The sequence below is a fragment of the Lycorma delicatula genome, chromosome 1 (assembly GCF_047948215.1).
Source record: "Lycorma delicatula isolate Av1 chromosome 1, ASM4794821v1, whole genome shotgun sequence".
In the NCBI taxonomy this organism is placed as follows: domain Eukaryota; kingdom Metazoa; phylum Arthropoda; class Insecta; order Hemiptera; family Fulgoridae; genus Lycorma; species Lycorma delicatula.
The window spans coordinates 214,598,648-214,619,400 of record NC_134455.1 but is presented as its reverse complement, the minus strand read 5'-3'; the positions used below and the strand labels follow the sequence as shown (position 1 = coordinate 214,619,400).

Below are 20,753 nucleotides of genomic sequence, written 5' to 3'. Positions count from 1 at the left end.
TTTTTTGAATACTTTTACCTAGTCTTTACAATAAATCTTAAAGCTTTTAAAAATTGCGAATATTTATTCTGTTAATACGCATAATCATAATATTAACTATTTTTGTATTGTGTTTTAATAATTGTGGTGTGTAAAATTAAAAGTTAATTTATAATTATAAATTTTAACATTTAAAGTTGTAAATCATTATTATAAATTATAATGCATGATTATTGCTTTACTGTAGTGTTTATAAAACGTGTTTTCTAATCATACATGCCAATTGTGTTTCTAAGTTATGTTTTAGCATTAGAATTTCTTTATTAAACGTTATCGAATAATTATATTTATTATAAAATAAATATCATAATTCGATAAAGTAAAAATAATATTTTAACAATACGTTTGTGAGTGTGTGTATGTGTAAGTTATGTTGCCTTTAATGCTTTGAATGAAATTATAAAAAACTTATAAGGTTCACATGTGAAAAGTACGTTAAAGCGGTTAATTAGAGTAAAATCCAGATAATACTTTCAAATTCATTTTTTTATTATTTTTTTTTATAAAACATTTTAAATTTATTTATTGGGAATCAACTGAACCCCTGTGAATCTAGTTATATAATTTGTGTCTATAACTGATGTGATTATTTTTAACAGTGCATTTTCTAATTGTTGACAAAAAATGTTCTGACCGGTCAGAAAATAATTCAGTTATCGATATAAGCCAGTTATTGTTTCGTATTTATTATTTCGTTTAAATTCCATTCGATGAATCTTTTGTGTCAGTATATTGTTGTAACGTGTGTACAATCGTTTTGACATGTAATGTATCTCTCGGTAGAAAATGAAATTTATTATTTGCTTATTTTGAGATACTTTATATGTTTGTAGAAAACTTCAATAATTCCAGAAATGAGGCGTAAAATTGTAGTTTTTAACGATCGGTCAAGGTCATCGCCAATGCTTTTCTTAATTGCGCCATGCATCTCCGGCTTCATTTTCAATTCTGTCAGTTACTGACGCAGAATAGTTATTATATAACTGAGATTTACAATACGGTATCGGTACTCTGTTAAAAAACTCCTTTTTTAAGTTCTAATATCAAAATGCAGAAGAAAAAACTTGCCTATAGTTATTAACGGCCGGTATGTGTTTATCGTTGATAGAAAAGTAGTAAAACATAAATCGTTTCGGCTGCTTTAGATAGTTTTGTTCTGCTTTAAAATTATTTGTATATAAGAATGTATATTAATTATAAGTACTGTCAATAAAAATGTAACTTTTCTATGTACATTTTATTAATTTTTTCTGTAGCGAATGAGAATATTTTCTCAGTGATCGAAAGAATATTGAAAATCTTAGTTTTAGAAACTTTTATAAAGCGTAAAAATTTGTTACGATTTGATAACACAACTTTTTGCACGATTTTCTTTTTTTCAATCGTTGATGTATTTTAAACGGCTGTTTAGTTGGTCATGCCTTCTAGATTGTGCTATTTAGGGTTAAACATTTTGACTAGAATTTCGGAGGTCAAGGGACTGGTTTCGAGACCCTTTTCTTATGAAATGTATTTTCTGAAAGTTTCCTTTGCTACAAATCGAATATCGAATAATGTAATTTGCTATTTTATACCTGAACAGTTATACAGGGTGTGAATAGTGGTACTTTATTTTCAATTAGTTATCGGTAATAGGACGTGTATAATTTTTTTTTATAAGAAGTTTAAAAAATTTTACTATGATTTTCTGTTAAAAATAGCCGGTTTTTGTTGGATAAGGAATAAATTATTTGAGATTTATTTAAAATTGTTTGAAACCTTTTAATTTATATTTGTTTTAAAGAAGATTTCCAATAACAAAAAAAAAAAAAAAAAAATTGTGGCAGTTGGTAGTATTTTACTAATAGACAGTTAGTGTATACTTTGTATAATGCATACTTAGTAGTTGTATACTTTGATGATGAGTTTGAAGTTTAATAATTATTTTTATAATAACCCTAAAAAATCAGGAACTATCTTATTTCATTCTCATTTTTTTAAAAATCACAATTTTATCGTTTCATGACTTCAAAAAAATAGAAGAAAATCATATTTTTTTAACACTAATATAAGACGGACTTTTAGAACCTGCGAACGCGCAAAAAAATTTCTAATAATGCCCGTAAACTATTCTATAACTAATATTTTTTTTATTCCCGGGTTCGAATCCCGGTTAGGCATGGCATTTTCACGTACGCTACAACTCATTCATTTCATCTTCTGAAGCAAAACCTAACGGTGGTCCCGGAGGTTAAAAAAAAAAAAATCTTATAGTCTTCGTTGCGGACATTTTTTGGACAAACTATTTTCCAGATGTCAGCCACTTTCCAAGTAACAGCCACAAATGGTTATTTAAAACTGAAATTTTCGTTTTTGATAAACCAAATAAGAAAATTTATACAGAATTTAAAAGTAACAGTTATTATATTGAGGGTGAAATACTATTTTAAGTAAAAATAAGGTTTTTCTTAATTATTGCGAGGAGGAAAAAGTTGTGAAACATCGCACATTAACATCGACTACACCGATTACATTATAGATTTTCTTATACTTATAAGAAAATATGCAGGTTAATAGTTTTCTAGCAAAAGTTTTCTGTACGTCGTAAATTCGCAAAAGCATGTTCAAGATTTAAATATATACTGATAACTATTTTGAGGCATTAACTCTTTTATCATATTTTTACTTACAAATATCAATTCATTCAGGATTTCTAATCTTATTTACTTATCTGATCAAAATGAATATAATTTTTTGTTAACATTTAAGATAATTATTTCTAACTGAAATATCTATTTCATGAACGACAGAAATTAACTGGAAAACCGTTTGTTCAAATTCGCCAAAAATTTGGCAAGAAAATCAGAAAAGATTATTCGTACAGATTAGATCATTTGTACAGTAACAAGTGTATTTCTAAAACTTTTTGAGTGTTTCACACAGGCGGAAAGTTGAGTCGGGTTGAAAAGTAAAAAGTGTACTTTTTTACTGAAAAAAACGGTCTGTTTTTTTCAGTATTTTGCAGAAAGATTTCAGTAGCCGAATGGAATCGGTTACTGAATGGAATCGGTAAATTAACAGAAAACAGTCGGGGTTTTTATCTTAATACCGTTATTATGAAGCGAGTTTTTAAGCTTCCATCAGCGGCTGAGATATAGTGCGCAAAGTATAATGTCAGCATTGTATTTTAGTATTAGCTGTAATTATTATCGATAAACAGCAACAAAGTTAACGGCTCAAATAGTCAAACGAACTGCTATTTCGTACTTCCAATGTTTAGTAAACCCCTAAAGAAGTTTACTTACTAGTTTACAAGTATAATGAATGTAAACACTGTGTTTTTAGTACTGTATTAGGAATAATTAATACCAAACAGCAACAAAGTTAATCTATTCAAATACTCAAACGAACCGCTACCTCGCACTTTCAATGTTTAGTAAATGTCTTCATGTTTTTTTTTAATTTAAATGATCCATAGTATAATCCTCGTCCTGTGTATAAAAATTAAAATAAAGAATAATGATGCCCCATTTGCGTGTATGTTTCGAATTATTCAGGCGTTTACTAAACATTGTTTTAAAGTCTTTAGGCGTTTATTAAAACACGATTAATGTCAATAGTATAAATTAAAGCGCAAAAAAATTTAAATGCTTGTCAACCCACAAAAGAATTTTCCTTTGTTTGACTACCTATCATTAAACTCATTCGTATGAATATCACTGAAGCATATACGTTTTTTTAAAATGAAGTTCCTAGTGTTACCTATTATTTAACTGAATTTTTTTTAAATATTTAAACGTGCCTCCTTTATAATGAAAATTTTCCTTCAGAAGAACCGGAGAAAGAATGGAAAAATCACGCTGTAGTGAAAGTGATAACTTTAACTTTGCAAAAGTTACGTTACATTTAAATAAAAATACGCATTATCTTATTTTTTGTTTTTGTCTAACTTCAACCAAACTTACAGAATTATGATTTCGTTTGGAATAAATAAGATTTACTGGGTAGAAACAATTTATTTTCCTTATATCGTTTAGAAGGTTGTAATATAACGATATATTATTTACAATTTCTGGTGAAAATTAATGCACCGATGAAATTTTTTGAGATGACCAAAAATGCAACTTTTTTATTTTTCACCGTCGTACAATTTTAACCTCTAAATAATTTTAATTCGCGTTTGTCCATATACTAGTGAAAAATTGAGACATTAATAAAACATCAATTGAGAGAGAATTTTTTTTTTGGAAAGAATAAAAATGAATCCCATATTTAAAGCGATAAGTAGAAATTCCCTATTTCATAATTTTTTTTGTTAAAAATGTTAGTTCGGTAATAGTTTTTTAGCGGAAAATAAGACATCATATTTTAAGCGATAAATTACGTGTAGATAATTTGAAGGTATCTTTTACTTAGTATCGTTAGTCGACATAACTAATACCGTTATATTCTCGTACTTAGAATTGTTATATCGTAATAATATAACCGAGATTATTTTGAGTGTCTGGACTCGAAGCTATGAAAAAACTATTCTGTAAAAAATAATACTTTTTCAGATTAATAAATATTTCTTATATATAAAAAATAATACTAATAAATCAAAATAATTAAAATAATACTTATTTCCGGATTACAGACAGCTTTAGCTCACGCTCGGTAGTAGTTACTGGATGTCGTTTCTGTATATAACTTTTCTTTTATCAAAACGGCGACTTGACATCTGCGTTTTTTATGAACTTCTTTTTAGCACGCTAATTAAGTTTGCTTTATTGGTGTTTTTTTGATCAGTTTTTTTCTACGACTGTGCAACGTGGTCTCAGTTTGACTTCAGGTGTTATTGTCGTGATATTCTGTAGGTTTGCAGAAAAGATTTTTATTAATTTTGTGCATCTTTTAATCGCCGATATGTTGCTTGAAAATCACGTTGTAAAATTCCTTCTCGAGCAATTTAAACTTTCTGTACTTTATTTTACTTCGTGATTCAATTCCGAGTTGTTGGAATGAATTCAACATCTTTATGGTTTACTAGAAGAGTCGTACGATTCTCTTCAAATCTGTAAAACGTATGTACGTTTCACGCACTACTTCGATTCGGGCTCTTAGGAAACTTGAGATATGATATTCTGTCTCGCATCGTAAATCGACTTCTCGATTTTCGTTATTTTCGGATCTGTCTCTTAATGAATTTAGTGAATCGACATCAGAATTAATAAACTTATCGGTCACTATAATTGCATTCGACCTTTTAACAATTAATTTCATGCGTTTAGATTTGCTATGTCAGTACTGTTGTATTAATGTACCGGGTTGGTCTAGCGGTGAACGCGTCTTCTCAAATCAGCTGATTTGGAAGTCGAGAGTTACAGCGTTCAAGTCCTAGAAAAGTCAGTTATTTTTACACGGATTTGAATACTAGATCGTGGATACCGGTGTTCTTTGGTGGTTGGGTTTTTCAATTAACCACACATCTCAGGAATGGTCGAACTGAGACTGTACAAGACACTACACTACACTTCATTTACACTAATAATACATATATATCATCCTCTGAAGTATTATCTAAAAGGTAATTACCGGAGGCTAAACAGCAAAAAGAAAGTACTATTGTATTATAGAGTTTTTACAGGTTCTTCCCCTTTATGTATCATTCTAGAATTAACTGTTTTCTTATTAATATTTGCTTCACTTCCTAGTATTTTTACTTTTTCAAAATGAATTTCAAGTTAGATTTTTTTTTAATAGGTTTTGATAAACATTATCCAACCTTTCTGCATTTACCGAACCTCTTTTTTTTAAATGCCCAATATATATTACTCTGCAATATATGCTACATTCAGAAAATTTATATTTGAGACGGTGAATTATAGTGTACTATAATTCATTATGATTATTTTGCGTTATCCAGTATTGTAGTATTTTTCGGAAATTACCTATTTGATAAAAAATTATTTTCTTCTTCATAATTTTTGTATACTTCGTGGATTTTTAAAAATAAATATTATGTATCATCTTTATGGGATAACTACTTTTCAATATTTATTTTGTTCCTTTAACAATTTTAATACTTGCTTTAGGATCATTAAAAAAATTTTTAATTTGTGACACATAGTGGGTTACGGTTCATTAAATCGTCAGATAGTCTTTGAACAATTTCATTTATCCAAAAATCATCTGTACATTAATTTAATTAATGCGCAGAAATTTTTCTTCCGGTTCGATCATATCATATGATCTTTATTCGACCGTACATTTTTACTTGTTAATTTTTTGTTTGCTTATGTCATACTGGTGGAATCTCGGTGTGTTTTTTTGTTATTTAATAGTAATAGCAGTTTGATGGAAAAACCTGCAAAATCCATTATAACAACATTTAGAATACCGGGTTAATTATCTTAATTTTATTTATGATGTCCTTTAAAAACAGCTTTAATTTTTAAGTGCCTTTTTATCTTTGATGTTTAAAATATATTAATATTCTTACCTTATAACCTTACTTTGTTTCCGCGGATAATTTTTTTTTTTTTATTGCATAGAAATTGTTTTTAGGCGTAAACAAATCTCCCCATAAGGGAATGTCCATAAATCACGTGACCGGTTTTTTTTATCGTATTTTGATTACATGTGACCACATCTCCATACAATTATTTTTTCAAACCAAAATTGAGAAATATTCTACGTTCTTGTTTCTTAAATGAAAAAGTTATAATTCATTACATGTGAATGGCATAAGATGTGTGTAAAATATTACGAATTCACATTTAGACCTAGAACTGGATTTTCATTAGTTGTGAAAAACTTTCGTCGTCGTACTCTTAACTAACTGACCTCAAATATTTTTGTTAAAATATAACAACACAGAACCTCTTATTCCAATTTGTGATTGCGATAAATTTTCGGCTCTTCCGTTTCTCTAAAATCATCTCGTGAATTATGAATTCTCTAATTTATAACGAGGTTGCAGCTCGTAGTCAAGGTAGATCTCGATTCGAAATTCAGATTCTGCGGCTAACTGAATTATTATTAATTGAGATGTATCAGCAACTGCGAGGCTACTTAGATTTTTCAATATGTAGTGTATTACTACATCTAAGAGGAATAAAAAATCATTTATTCATAACTTGTTAATTATATTTCTACAATTTTCAGTTCATTTTGTGTTCTTTGAAGTATTTTTTCTTTTTTTTATAAACAATTTTTATTTCCGTTAATATTACCTTGTTTTATGGTTTATAGCTTGATTTTGGTATTCGCGTCTTAACAGTTCACATTGTGTATTCTGTTCTGTAAATTTTATGAGGTAGGGGTTTGACGTGACGTTGGTCGGTATCCGATGCATAATTTATTTCTGTAAAATGAATAGGAAATCCTCTTTCATCCTAATTTAGCGAAACATGCATAAATTCATACTGCATCGTCTCAGAATAAAATTTCTTAGGGTAGACATTTATTCATAATGATTATTTTTTCTAAATATTTATTTTCGTTATACTCGTACGTTTTATAAATTTTATTATTTCCTTACTTTCGTAAGTTAATCTTTAATACGTAAATAAAATATGAATAATTATAAAGCCACAAAAACATTTTATCAGTTTGCCAAATTAATGATAAAAAATTGCTGCTTTGTTGATTATTTTTTCTTTACTCCAGTAATTCTCAACCTGTGAGGCGCGCTCCCCTAGGGGGACGTGATAATACTAAATGAGAGCGCGAGCATATTGAAAAGAAAATATTATTAAAAAATGTATTAATTTATTTAAAGGAAATGAAAACAAAATACGTTCTGACATAATAAATAATAAAATACACATTTACACTGACATAATCACTTATAAATAGGATTGTATCAGTACTGCACAGTGTATTTAATAATACACTAAATTTACACTAATTTATCAAACTAAATTAAAAACAGGTTTAATAATTATTAGTGACTCCCTTGGACCTGTCTTGCAGAATAGTTTTTCGAAGGAAGGTTTAATATTAGAACTAGAAACTTGAGTTCTTTTTCTACATTTAGCCGAGAACTGTATTTTGTTTTCAAAGCAGCCACTGCAGAAAATCCGGTTTCGCAAAGGTAGGATGTTGAAGATGGTAATAGTATACGAAATACTCTTGTTCTCAATACAGAAAATTTATCATCCACCCCTCCTCAAAATTCAAAGAGTGATTTATTACTAAATTGACTTTTAATTTCACCACTTGCCGTGAAGTTTATGAAGATTTCTTCTTCGGCAGTTGAGAGTCCTTCGAGAGTATTTTGAAATGGATCCCTAACCCGTTCGTAACTTGTTACCAAGTTTTCGTCAGCAAGAAAATACTTTTGAAATTCTTTCCCGGCATGGCTAAATGATTTTCAACGGTTACAAAAACAACTTTCACATGTTGTTCTTCAGCCTTGTAAGCTTTAACACATTCATCCACATTTACAAACATTTCTAGGTTTTTTGTTTTAAATCTCTGCTCCAAAATTCCAGTTTTCTACAAAAAAAAGTTAACTTTATCATTCGTATCCAACAGATGTGTATTTGTTCCTTGGAGTTGAAGATTCAAGGTATTTAATTTCTTGAATATGTCGACCAAGTAGCTCAATTCCATCACAAATAAACCATCTCAAAACTTTTCGGCTTCCAATCGGTTTTCCCCTTCTAAAAAAATGGCGATTCCATCTCTTAATTCATAAACACGTTACAAAAATTTCCCACGTGATATCCATCTTGCCTCGCAATAAAATAATAATGCTGAATGCCCACCTGGCTGGTCTAATGGTTAACTCGTAATCGCAAATCATGGAAGTCAAGGCGTACAAGGAAGTCATCGCAGATCAGCTGATTTCGAAGTCGAGAGTTCTAAGGTTCAAATCCTTAAAGACAATTACTTTTATACGGATTTGAATACTAAATCGTGGATACCGGTGTTCTTTGGCGGCTGGGTTTCAATTAACCTCACATCTCAGGAATGTTCGACCTGAGGCTGTACAAGACTACACTTCATTTACACTCATAGAAATCCTCATTCATTCTCTGAAGTAATTCCCGGGGTTTGTTAACGTACTCACCATGAAGCGTTTCCAAATGTCGGTTAAGTTTAAGTCGTTTTAAGTTTCATGCAGTATCCTACCAAAATTTTTGAGCAAATAACACATAGGGGCCTTTCTTCTTCATTTACTTCAGTAGTGGTAAACCCAAAATGTAAGTATTCTTGAGAATATTTTCTTGACTTTATTTTCGGAACCACGCTCGCGTGTAAACTTGTTGATGCTTAACTGAAACTTTATCCATGATTCTGTATAAATCTTCTTTCTTTTCCTATTTAGCCTCCGGTAATTACTTTTCAGATAATATGTGTATGAGTGTAAATGAAGTGTAGCCTTGTACAGTCTCAGTTCGACCATTCCTGAGATGTGTGGTTAATTGAAGCCCAACCACTAAAGAACACCGGTATCCACGACCTAGTATTCAAATTCGTGTAAAAATAACCGACTTTACTAGGACTTGAACGCTGGAACTCTCGACTTCCAAATCAGCTGATTTGGTGTATAAATCTACTGCCGTGACTATTTAATACCGTGAATTGCAATTAACACGCAAGTTACAACATACACATTCACGATAGCGATAGAAGGATAGACTCGACTGAGACTGGCTGGAATTGAACAAGGTACAGCATTTACACACGTTTGCGCAGACGTTCCAGAATGTTCGAAACAAATCGGAACTTCTCGCGAAACCGCGAGAATGATCGATATGGTGAACGTAAGACAGAGCAATCGCATCGATTCTGGTTTTGTCAGTGTAGCGGATCGGTGTTGCCAAATATCAATAAATTTACTTATTCTTGGTGATTTGTAAGGTTTGTAATTAAGGCCGTAGTGTAGTTTTATTGTAAAAATACTCAAAATACATTATTATTATATGAGAGGGAGCGCGATGAAAATTATGATTTAAAATTGAGTCGCAAATACTAAAAAGATCGAGAAACGCTTCTTTACTCTGTTGCAATTGTTGTCCAGACTGGCAATGATTTTTGAGTCCAGCAAATAGTTGGTGAAATCATTTTTTGAAAAAACCCAGGTAACTTTTTGCAATCTTTCCTTATTTTTCACATATACGAATATGATGTTTGTAAAAGTGCCTCTACTTATAAAAAAATCATTTTTTTTAGATTAGGAAATTCGATTTCACAAAATCCATACAAAAGTCATGCTTTGTTCTTTGAATGGTAAAACCAATTCCGACTGGACGATTCTGTCGTAATTCTGTGATAAGAAATTTTCATTTTAAAAATGATAATGTTCTCAATATTTAAGATATAAATACGTAGATGAATTGAAGATATCTTTTATCCTTTTTTGGTGTCATCATTGGTTAGTATGGATTGTTACAGCGTTATGGTATATATGACCTGATGTCATTTTGATATTCAAGTATTTTCATGGGAAAAGTTTGTTTAAAATAATAACACGGTAGCAGTCATTTTAAATCTTTTCTCGGAATCGATTTATTTTTATCAATGTTTCTTGTGAACTTCTATTCTTGTAGTCGTAGCGTTTTTTTAGGCCTATCTATATTTTAAATAAAATATTAACTTTTAAGAAGGATAAAACCGTACTAAGTGGTAAAAAATAGTACTCGTCTGATTCTTCTTTAGATTTCAAATTTTTTAAACCGTCACAAAATGAAGATAGTTTGTTTTCAGTTCAGCACGGGCTTCGTAAAGTCGAAATTTTAAAAATTGAAAAATCATTATTTTTACTGTTTAGTGCACTTTTATTTTTGATTTCTTAAGGTTTATATTATTATATTTATATTTTAAGTTTTAGTGTATTCATATTATTATAATTACTTTTTACTTAAAGTATAATTATTTTTCTATATAACGATGCCGATAGTAATTATTTTGGAGACTGAAAATAATCAGTGAAAAACTACGTATGAAAGTGAATACTTTGGAAGTACTAATTATTACAACATAAACGCTACTTAATGTAAAACGTACTGAATAAGAATACTGAATTGAAAGTTGTCATATCGAATGATCGATTACTTGTCTAAGCTATCCCTATTTACAAGCTGTCAGTTTTAAAATGTGATTATCTAAAATACATCACTGCATTACTGTTTATAAACCGTAACAGACGTGAAAAATTATAAAACAAACTTTTGACAGTAATTTTGCTTGACTTCCACAATCGTTATAATATTTCTCTTGAACTTAGTTTATTGATTTCATTCTTTTCACTGAAAAACATATGATCAAACGTAAATTTCGTGTTTGTGTATACATGTGTCGTATGTAAATACGATGTTCACAAAAAATACAGTCTATATCGAGTATTTTAGACTTTCACAAAAAGAAGAGTGAATGAACGTATGCTAACGTATGAACGAATGCTGACTTATATGTTTTTCAAAGCGTGCGAACGATCAGAAACTCGGTTTTAACCGGTTAGAACTAAATTTATGGTTATACAATAAAATTAGAGAATTCAAAACATCCAGGATTCATGATTTCAGAACCTTAAGAATTATAACAAGAAAATTCTGAAGACTTGCTGCGCCTACATTTCCCATAATAAATTTAATAACTTTTTTCTCGGAAAGTGTAAAAGCTACAGGGTTGAAATTTTGTCAGGTGGTGGTAGTACATTATACACTACTTGTGGGAGTAGAATTAATTATTAACTTACCTTATTTGACTGAATTTTAATAAATTTTCAAATTTTGGTGGGAAAAATTGCATTTTAGAATTTACTTAAAATCTCTTAGAGTTTTTATTTTTCAATGAAACTAAAATTCTATTTCCACATAAACTTACCTTTGTGCAGAACAACTACAAAAACATTCAGCTAAATACTTCCAACTGGTTGCAGAATGTCTCCACTTATTGGAGACACTCTGCCATACTGGGTAGAAGCCGGGTTGAGAAAGCTTATCCGAAGAAATTTTGTGTGAGAAGATAGCCCATTCTCCCTTTCCTTATGCCATCATGAGCCCTTCCTCATTATTGCATCGGTGTCGTCCAAGAACTGAAATAAGTAGACCACGGAAAACGTTTGCAATATTGTTGTTGCTTTTGTTCTTTCGTTGATAAAAACAATATTGAAATTTAGGGTAATAATGAGATAGTCCATTCTCCCTTTTAAACTGTTCGTATTACGTCATACAGTTTGTCCATGGTATTTGTATTTTATCTACCTAGGATTTAGTTAATCTTCCTTTCCCATTTAAAAGTTGATCATATTTCATAGTCTTATATTTCATTTCTTTCATTAGCTGTGAAGACGGGTTGCAAAACGCTTCTGAATGTATCCCAAACATTCTAATTTAGAAACATTACACTCACCATATAGCATAATTAGCTAAGCCATGAACCATCTACTGTCCCCGTCGCCAAAAACTGAACTTAATGGACACTTCCACCTGCAGTTTCTACAGACCGATTTAGTATTTTGATCTACCCTCACTGCTGGCTGATTAAGTTTAAATTGCAAACATGAAATTTTCCTTTTGAACCTTTACAGATTTGACAATACTGTAAGGATTTCTATATTTAATATAGCTTTTTAGAAGTCATGAACCAAGTAAAAATGAACAATTGAAGTACCTAATTTAATTTTTGTATTTTGTTGACAATATAATAATAGAACTAAAATTAGTGGTATAGTATATTAGTAGTATAGACCTATTATTAGCTGACAACTAATAATAGAACTGTAATTAGGAACTGGAAAACGGTCAGGATCCCTCATCCCCAAAACTCTGTACAGAAAAACAATTCTATTTTTAAAATCAAAATGTTTTAACAGAAACATTCCCTTCATCCAGTCTTGCAAATCTTGTAAATCCAGTTTTGTAGTTGTAGTTGTAAACCAGTTTTAATCTTGTAAATGCAGTTTTTATTATTAAAAAATGTTATTTAGTAAACAAATATAGAAATCGATTCCTTTTTCATGTAGTAGTCTATGTTTATTTCTTTTTAAATCAACCGAGTGCTAGTATTTAATGAGTAACAATATTTAAAAAATTATTCTAATATATTGACCAGATATTGTGTATGGATGTACGTGCTATTAACATTAACAAGAAATATGATTTTTCTAGGTAGAAACATCATACAATTATAGTTTGTTCAATTCACATATGATAGGAATTGGAATTATTTTCAATTAACCACACATCTCAGGAACGGTCGAACTGAGAATGTACAAGACTACACTCATACATATCATCCTCATTCATCCATCATCTAAACGGTAGTTACCGGAGGCTAAACAGGAAAAAGAGAGAGGAATTGGAATTATTAAAATGTTTTTGTTTTGTGTTACTAATTAAGTTTTTCAAGTTTGTAATACGATATGTTTATTCAATTGTTTTTGTAAATTATAAGAAAAATAAACATAAAAAATGTATATATCTTGTCGCCGACGGCTTCGACGGCACGTGGCACTTACTAACGTTATGGTAGCCCTGAGAAGGGCTACCATAAATGGCTTAGACGGCTCGTAATTCATAATCTTGTGGTGGCCCTGAAAAGAGCCGTTTTTTCTTTGGCTCTGAGAAGAGTTGTTGGTTCCGGAAGCTGGTCTTCAGCGAAGTCGGGGAGTTGCGACTCGTCCATTGAAGTCAGACCGGGCTTTCCCTCAGCGGCAGTTGAGTCCCTACTACAGCGTGGCAGTGGTGGGCACCAGAGCCCCGCAGTGTCGGGTCGGCGTCGGTCGTCCTTCGCCGAGGCGGTTCTCCTCGAGGGATCCCACGCTGGGCCGGCTCCTGCTGCTGAGTTCGCCGGCCAGGGCGATTGAATCCCGACGAGTTGGAGCTGGAGCGGGAAGGTAGTGTCCGCGTCCAGCGGCTCCCTCGAAGGGCCGGCCAGGCCTGCTGCTCAGACGGAGATGTTGGCATCCGTCGGGAAGTGCCACGTTGAGCCGGCCAGGGAACTTCTTCTGTCTTTTTCCATCGTCTTCTTCTTCTCGGTCTTCTTCAGGTGGTGGTCGACGATGAATTGAAAATTCACTCTCGTGCACGCTCTTTTATTGGAGCCTGAGAGTGGTGGGGCCCCAGCGCTGCTATAGTGGGAGAACTGCGTGGTCATCTGCGCGGCGGTAGCGATGCTTGTATCAGCGCATCCGTATACTGTGCATCAGCTCGCATTGAGTTGCTATAGTGTTTGTTCGCCGATATTAAATTAGACATATATATGTTAAAATTACACACACACACACACACACACACACACACACACACACACACACACACACACACACACACACACACACACACACACACACACACACACACACACACACACACACACACACACACACACACACACACACACACACACGGTGTGTGATCGATTTTTTTCTTACTGAAAAAAATCGATTTAATCATAATCATTTAACAATCGAAGTACATTTCTGGTTTCAGTTTTAATTTTTGTTAAGGGTAATGGAACAATTCTCTTTGCTTCTTTATTTCGCACCCAAATAACTGAAGGCCTTAAACTACGTAATTTTCGATGTTATAACCAAAATAAAATCTTAAAAAATAGTATAAATTGAATTATACACAACACTACAAAGCATACTTGTTGGTGTATGAGAACGTTTTTGGTATACTATTATATTTTTCTTAATATAAAATAAAAACAGTATTCGCTAAATTTTGGACGTAGATCAAATCAGATCATGAAAATAATAATATGACAAAAGATACCTAATCTATGTCACACGGATTAGCTATCTTTTGTCATTATACTGTTCATATTTTTAAAGCATTTGTTTTACATTTGATGAGACAGTCGAGGCGACAAATGTTTCTAGGAGATCGCGAAATATCCGTATTGAAGGATAAAATGGAGAAAGAAAGTTTTAAGTAGTTAATCGTATTTTCTAAATTTCTATTCAACAGTTTCGAGCGTACCACATTATTTAACTAAAATAATCTAATATTTTTGCCGGTTAAATTTTAATGCGTTCGATCACGTAGCATTTGGTATTAGTATTTTTTACTTCTATTACATAATATTTAAACACAGAGTAGCGCGCGGGTAACGACGATTAAAAATAATCATTTTGTAAAATTAAACTTATCTTATTTTCATACATATATGGCTATTATAACCCTAAAATTAAACCCTTTTTCAAATATTTATATATTTTTTACACCCGACGAAATCCCCGTTCATCCGGCAGCTATAAATGGACGTAAGCTTGCAGTCGTGACCGTTAATAAATAATTAACATCCTCTTGATAGCGACCTTTCGTAATTACTCATTCTTAGATTAGCAAATGAATGCAAAATTCGCTGTTCCATCTTGATAGGAATCGCTTCGATCTCTTCACGAATCCTACCTTTCACTTCATAAGCGCTCTGTGGAAGATGAGAGAACAGGTCATTCGACTTTTTAGAAAAATTTCCATAAAAATAAATAGCCTACTCACAAATTTGGCGATCTCATGAAAAACATAATGTCGTTACGTCGGATCATAATACGGTTTCCAAACCGATGTCGTAAAGCGGTAGTTAATATTAGTCCATACGGGTGTGTTCCGACTTACTGAACCGTTTTGTCCTTTATTGAAGAAATTTTAAATTTGACAATGAAAAACAGTTGAATTGTGTCCCTATAAGTTCTGAAGACTCAGGGAGGCAGCCTGGATGTCTAGGATGCTTCGGTCCGTACACACGCAAGAGTGGACGGATCGAAGCACTTCTGAAGATGATATCTGGGACCCTCAAGATATGAGAGGGAGGGACGCGGCGGTTTGCCGGCTGCGCGCAAGGCGTATCCGGCAACCTAGAGTAGAGACGGGGAGGATAGCCTCTTAGAGGAGGGATGTAGTGGTCGTCCAGAAGGGACGACCACTACTCCATTTCGATGAAACTGAGAGGACCCCGATGGGATACCGTAAAGAAGACGAGACAGGGTGGCAGTCGACTGCCACGACACCCGGACATTCTTGAGCATAGCCTAACGGCGGAGGCCGGGGATGTTTAACAAACATATAAAAAAAATAAGTTCTGAAGACTAATTAACCACACCGTCATTGACATTTTCAAAATAATATTCCTACAATAAATTTTGATGACGCTACTTTTTATCATACAACAATCACTTGTAAACGACTCAGATTCTGTTCGTTAACGTAAACGTTTAGATGAAAGTAGCCTTCATTAGACAGCCAAAGATTTTCCAGGAAAATTTCGTTATTGTCAAATTTTACTAAAAAATATTCGGCAAATTAACACTCCAATTAAAATTTATAGCGTTTCATTTATGTTTTCAAAAGTTTCAAACATTTTCAATTCCTAGATCGCTTGAATCTTTTACGGATAAAATTAAGATCTAGTCAAAATTTTCCTCGATGTGCGATGAAACAAGCTCAGTGACAGAATTTCAAAGTGAAGCACACGGGAACTGATCAAGAACGAGGCTTCAACTACTGAATATTATTTGCCTTTTACTTATTTTTTGTCGGGTCTGAACGGTTCATACTTAATACTGAATCCGTAGCTTCAACGTGTTCAACCAGCGCCCCGCGTCGTTTACACTGGAGCAAATGGGAACCGGATCATGATTCCGCAGTTGAAAGCGACAATCGAAATTTTCGTCACGCAGTTCATAGCAATAACAGTTTTAACTGTAAAAGCACGATTCATTCCCGATAGATGATCGAAACCACATTGACTGGGGGAAAAAAGTGACGTCATATCAATCCTGGTAACTCAAACTGTGTTTTGGAATAAACAATTCGCCCCGCGCGCTACCACTTATAAAATATTATGTTTTGTTCATTATGTATATTATGTAAGTCTGTATCTTGGAAAGGATTTTATTTCCAGAGATCGTTAATCTCAGAAATCGATGATTCGATAGGAATGATTCTTTTATTATTGGATTTCTTGAACTGTGGTAAATTTATTAAGATAACTGTAATTAGAAGAGGTGTGAGTTTTAAACCGAGTAGGTTTTACGTCTCATTACGTCTACGTTTAACGCTCATTACGGAGACAAAGAGCGTTAAACGGGCCAGGGCGGGCTCATCCGAGGAGGAGGATGCCCCGCTAACTCTTAAGAATATTGCATGCAGACTGGGACACGCCCTACTACAATTACACCAAGGCCTAGGTAAATCCAGCCCGGCTTTTATGAAAGCGCATGAGCGGGAGTTATCTGAGATTTACAAGGAGCTTCAACTGGTAGAGGAGGAAGCGGCTGGTGTTGACACAAATACGCAGGGGACACAAACAGATAGACCCCACAGGGAGGACGATATTCTAGAACAAGACCTTACTGATGACCAACTATTAGAGAGACTGCCAAGCAGATGGTCAACCTGGGCGATGAACAGGCTTATCCAGGTGACCAACTTAACGCCTGGGGAGGACAGCTGCCACTATGTTAACCTGACCAAGACAAGACCCGGCAGCCAGTTTCATGGCACCAAACCAGGGGCCATGATCATCCAGGACTCCACCGTGTTGGAGGATAACTGTGTTACCTCGAGGGGAACAAGGTACACGGTGGCACCGTGTACAGCACCGAAGAAGGAGAAAAGGCAGCCGCAGCGCAAGTGATTAAGGCCATGGGGAGGGTCGTCAGTAAACCCGAGGAAGTGGTATTCGTCATACCGCCTGGACCGGAGGGTATATTTATAAGGAAAATAGTTATTTACCTGTCACGGGAGAAAAAATCGCCACCAAAAATGATCCTTCCTAATTTGGGGGATCAAACACGAGCCAGATCGCACGATCGGCTTCTGTGCATAGGGCCGCCCCTCCGGTGACGGAGAGTAAGACAGTGGTAGTGAGAGCACCTGGGAAGTCGTATGCTGACCTCTTAAAAACAGTCAAGGACAGAGTCTCCAGGGAGGAAGCAGGAGAAGTCCTCTCAATTAGAAAGAGCCGCAACCAGGAAGTGGAGGTCCGAATCCAAGGAACCAAAAAGGCCGGCGAATTTACTAATATGTTAAGAGACCGAGCGGCAGATCTACAGGTGGATCTTCGTACGAGAGGCAGCAGAAGAACCGTGGTGCATATTAAAGATCTGGAGTATGACACCACGGAAAATGAAATAAAGGAGGCGCTAGACAGGGTCCTTGGAAAAGAGGAAAGCTATAGAATAACATCTCTAAGAGATGCATATGGAGAAACAAAAAATGCTACGGTCATCACTACTCACAGAGGGGCGACCAAGCTGGTTGCCTCCAGGCTTCGGGTGGGGTGGGTCCACTGTCGGACGTATATCAGAACACAAAATGAGCGCTGCCATCGATGCTGGGCTACTGGGCACGGTAGCAGAAATTGCAAGGGTCCTGACCATGCTAGCTTATGCTACAACTGTGGCGGTGCGGGGCACCTTATTCGAGAATGTCGAGAGGCCACTAGGTGCCTAGACTGTAAGAGCTCAACGCACAGGATCGGCAGCTCCGATTGTTGTAAGACATGTTAAGGATCCTGTTATCGAATCACAACCGCAGTCTCCTCGCCAATTATCTGGTGGAGGAGATTGCCAACCGTGGGTGTTTTGATTTTATTGTGGCTATCGAGCCAAATGTCCTCGCGGCCGCTCACTCGCAGTGGGTGTCTGATATGGCGGTGGACGTCGCGATGAAGCGAGCAACAGGCATTAGGGACTTTAGTCTGTATCACAGAGCGCAGGGTGTGGTAGCCGTGGAACTGGAAGAGCATATTATGTACGGTGTCTACATTAGCCCTAATGTGTCCGTTGAAGAGTACCAACACCGGATGGCACAGTTGCAACGCTTGGTTATGCAGTCCCCCAAGAGAGCTATTATTTTGGGGGACTTCAACTGTAGGACAGTGGCGGCGGGCACTGGGCCCACGAATAACAGAGGAAGTGTCCTGGAGGACTTCCTTGCAGCTACCGGTACCACATGCCTGAACGACGGAACTCCGACTTATCGAGCGAGGGGCCATGAATCCATCCTCGATCTGGAGATCGTGATGGGAGATTGGTCACTGATGGAACCGAGTTCCGAGTTTTGGAAGAAGAGACCGGGAGTGATCACCTTGCGGTCTCCTTGATAATACATGTCTGTTCGGCGACCCCTGCTGTACGGAACCCGGCAAGAAGACTCACTAGCAGACAGGTGAACATAATTGTGGAGAGAGCGGCACGCAAAATCACCGACGGCAGAAGGTTGGATCCGGAGGTCCTCCAAGAAATAATCTCAAACGAAATTTCCAGCATACCGGAAACGGAGCATAGATACCACCCTGTGTACTGGTGGAACCAGGAGATCGCCGAACAAAGAATCATACTTCAGCGAAATAAACGAACGGCCCAAAGATTACGAGCTAGACAGGGATCTGAGGCTCAGATTGAAGAAACTATGGAGGCCTATAGGACGGCTTGGAAAACGTTGAACTACCTGATTAAGAACGCCAAGAGATCTAAGTGGAGGGAACTGTGTGGTGAGCTCGATGCTGACCCGTGGGGGCGAGCCTTCCAAATAGTAATGAAGCGATTGGGGAGGCGAGTGTCTGCGCTGAACGAGGACGAAGCGGCGCGCCAGATGTCCGTACTTTTCCCACGGGAGGAGGAGATAAGACGGGAGGCGGTCTTGTGCGAACGTGGCAGGTTCGCACAGGATGAGGTGATTGCCGCAATTAACAAGTTAAATAACAAGAAGAGTCCGGGCCCAGATGGAGTTCCGGCAGCGGTCATTAAAGGCCTGGCCAGAATAGTACCGTGGGAGATGACGGACATTTTGAGTTATGGGCTGCAACACCGCACTTTCCCTCAATGCTGGAAGGAGGCCAGAACGGTTTTTCTTCCCAAACCGAATACAAACTCAGGCGTTTGCGAGTACCGTTCTATCAGCCTCATAAATAATATGGGCAAGGTTGCTGAGAGACTTCTTGATACCAGGATCCAAGAGGAGCTGGACCTAAACGGAAGCCTACATTTGGAGCAATATGGATTCCGTAAGGGCCGTTCGACACTGGATGCGATACTGGCCACTGGACACTGGACACTGGACACTGGATGCGAACAGGGTGGTTAGCTGGGCGGCGGAGGTACGGAGCGGTACTTGCAGGACCAGAAGGATCCCATTGATGGTCCAGTTAGATATCAAAAATGCGTTTGGCTCGGTACCGTGGACGGCCATTGTAGCGGCGCTCAGAGAAATGAATGTTAGTGACCACTTCCTAAACCAGGTTGACTGCTACCTGTCTGATAGATGGACGGAGGTTCGCACTTTGGAGGGGGTGGTGAGATTTCCGGTCTTTGGTGGAGTTCCGCAGGGGGTCTGTGTTAGGCCCCTTGCTATGGAACATCTTTTACGACCGGGTGCTCCGGTTGCCTTATCCGGAAGGAGTCAGCGTAGTCACTTACGCTGACGACATTGCACTATTGGTGGAAGATAAGGAAATTGGTGATGCAGAGGATAAAGCAAATCGCTCCCTCCAACTCATAGACAACTGGCTAATAAACAACAACATGGAGGTGTCCCCGGCAAAAAGCAAGTGTATCCTCTTCACGGGTAGGAGAAGACTGCGCGGCGTTCGGGTCGTGATCCGTGGAGAGGTTATAACTGAGGTCAAGGATACAAAATACCTAGGGGTGACAATAGATAAAAGTCTCAAATTTGGTGGGCATATAGAAAATGTGTGCAAAAAAGTAGGGCTCACCATAAAAGCCATCAGGAGATTATTCGTGGAACACACAGTACCGAGGGCCTTCAAACGGAAACTGATTGCGTCGG

General features: G+C 35.6%; 1 protein-coding gene across 1 annotated transcript in view; it reads left to right on the top strand.

Annotated features, from left to right (window-relative positions):
• LOC142328389 (progestin and adipoQ receptor family member 4) overlaps window positions 1-20,753 on the top strand; it is a 72,888-nt gene that overhangs the window by 310 nt on the left and 51,825 nt on the right. The window lies entirely within an intron of this gene.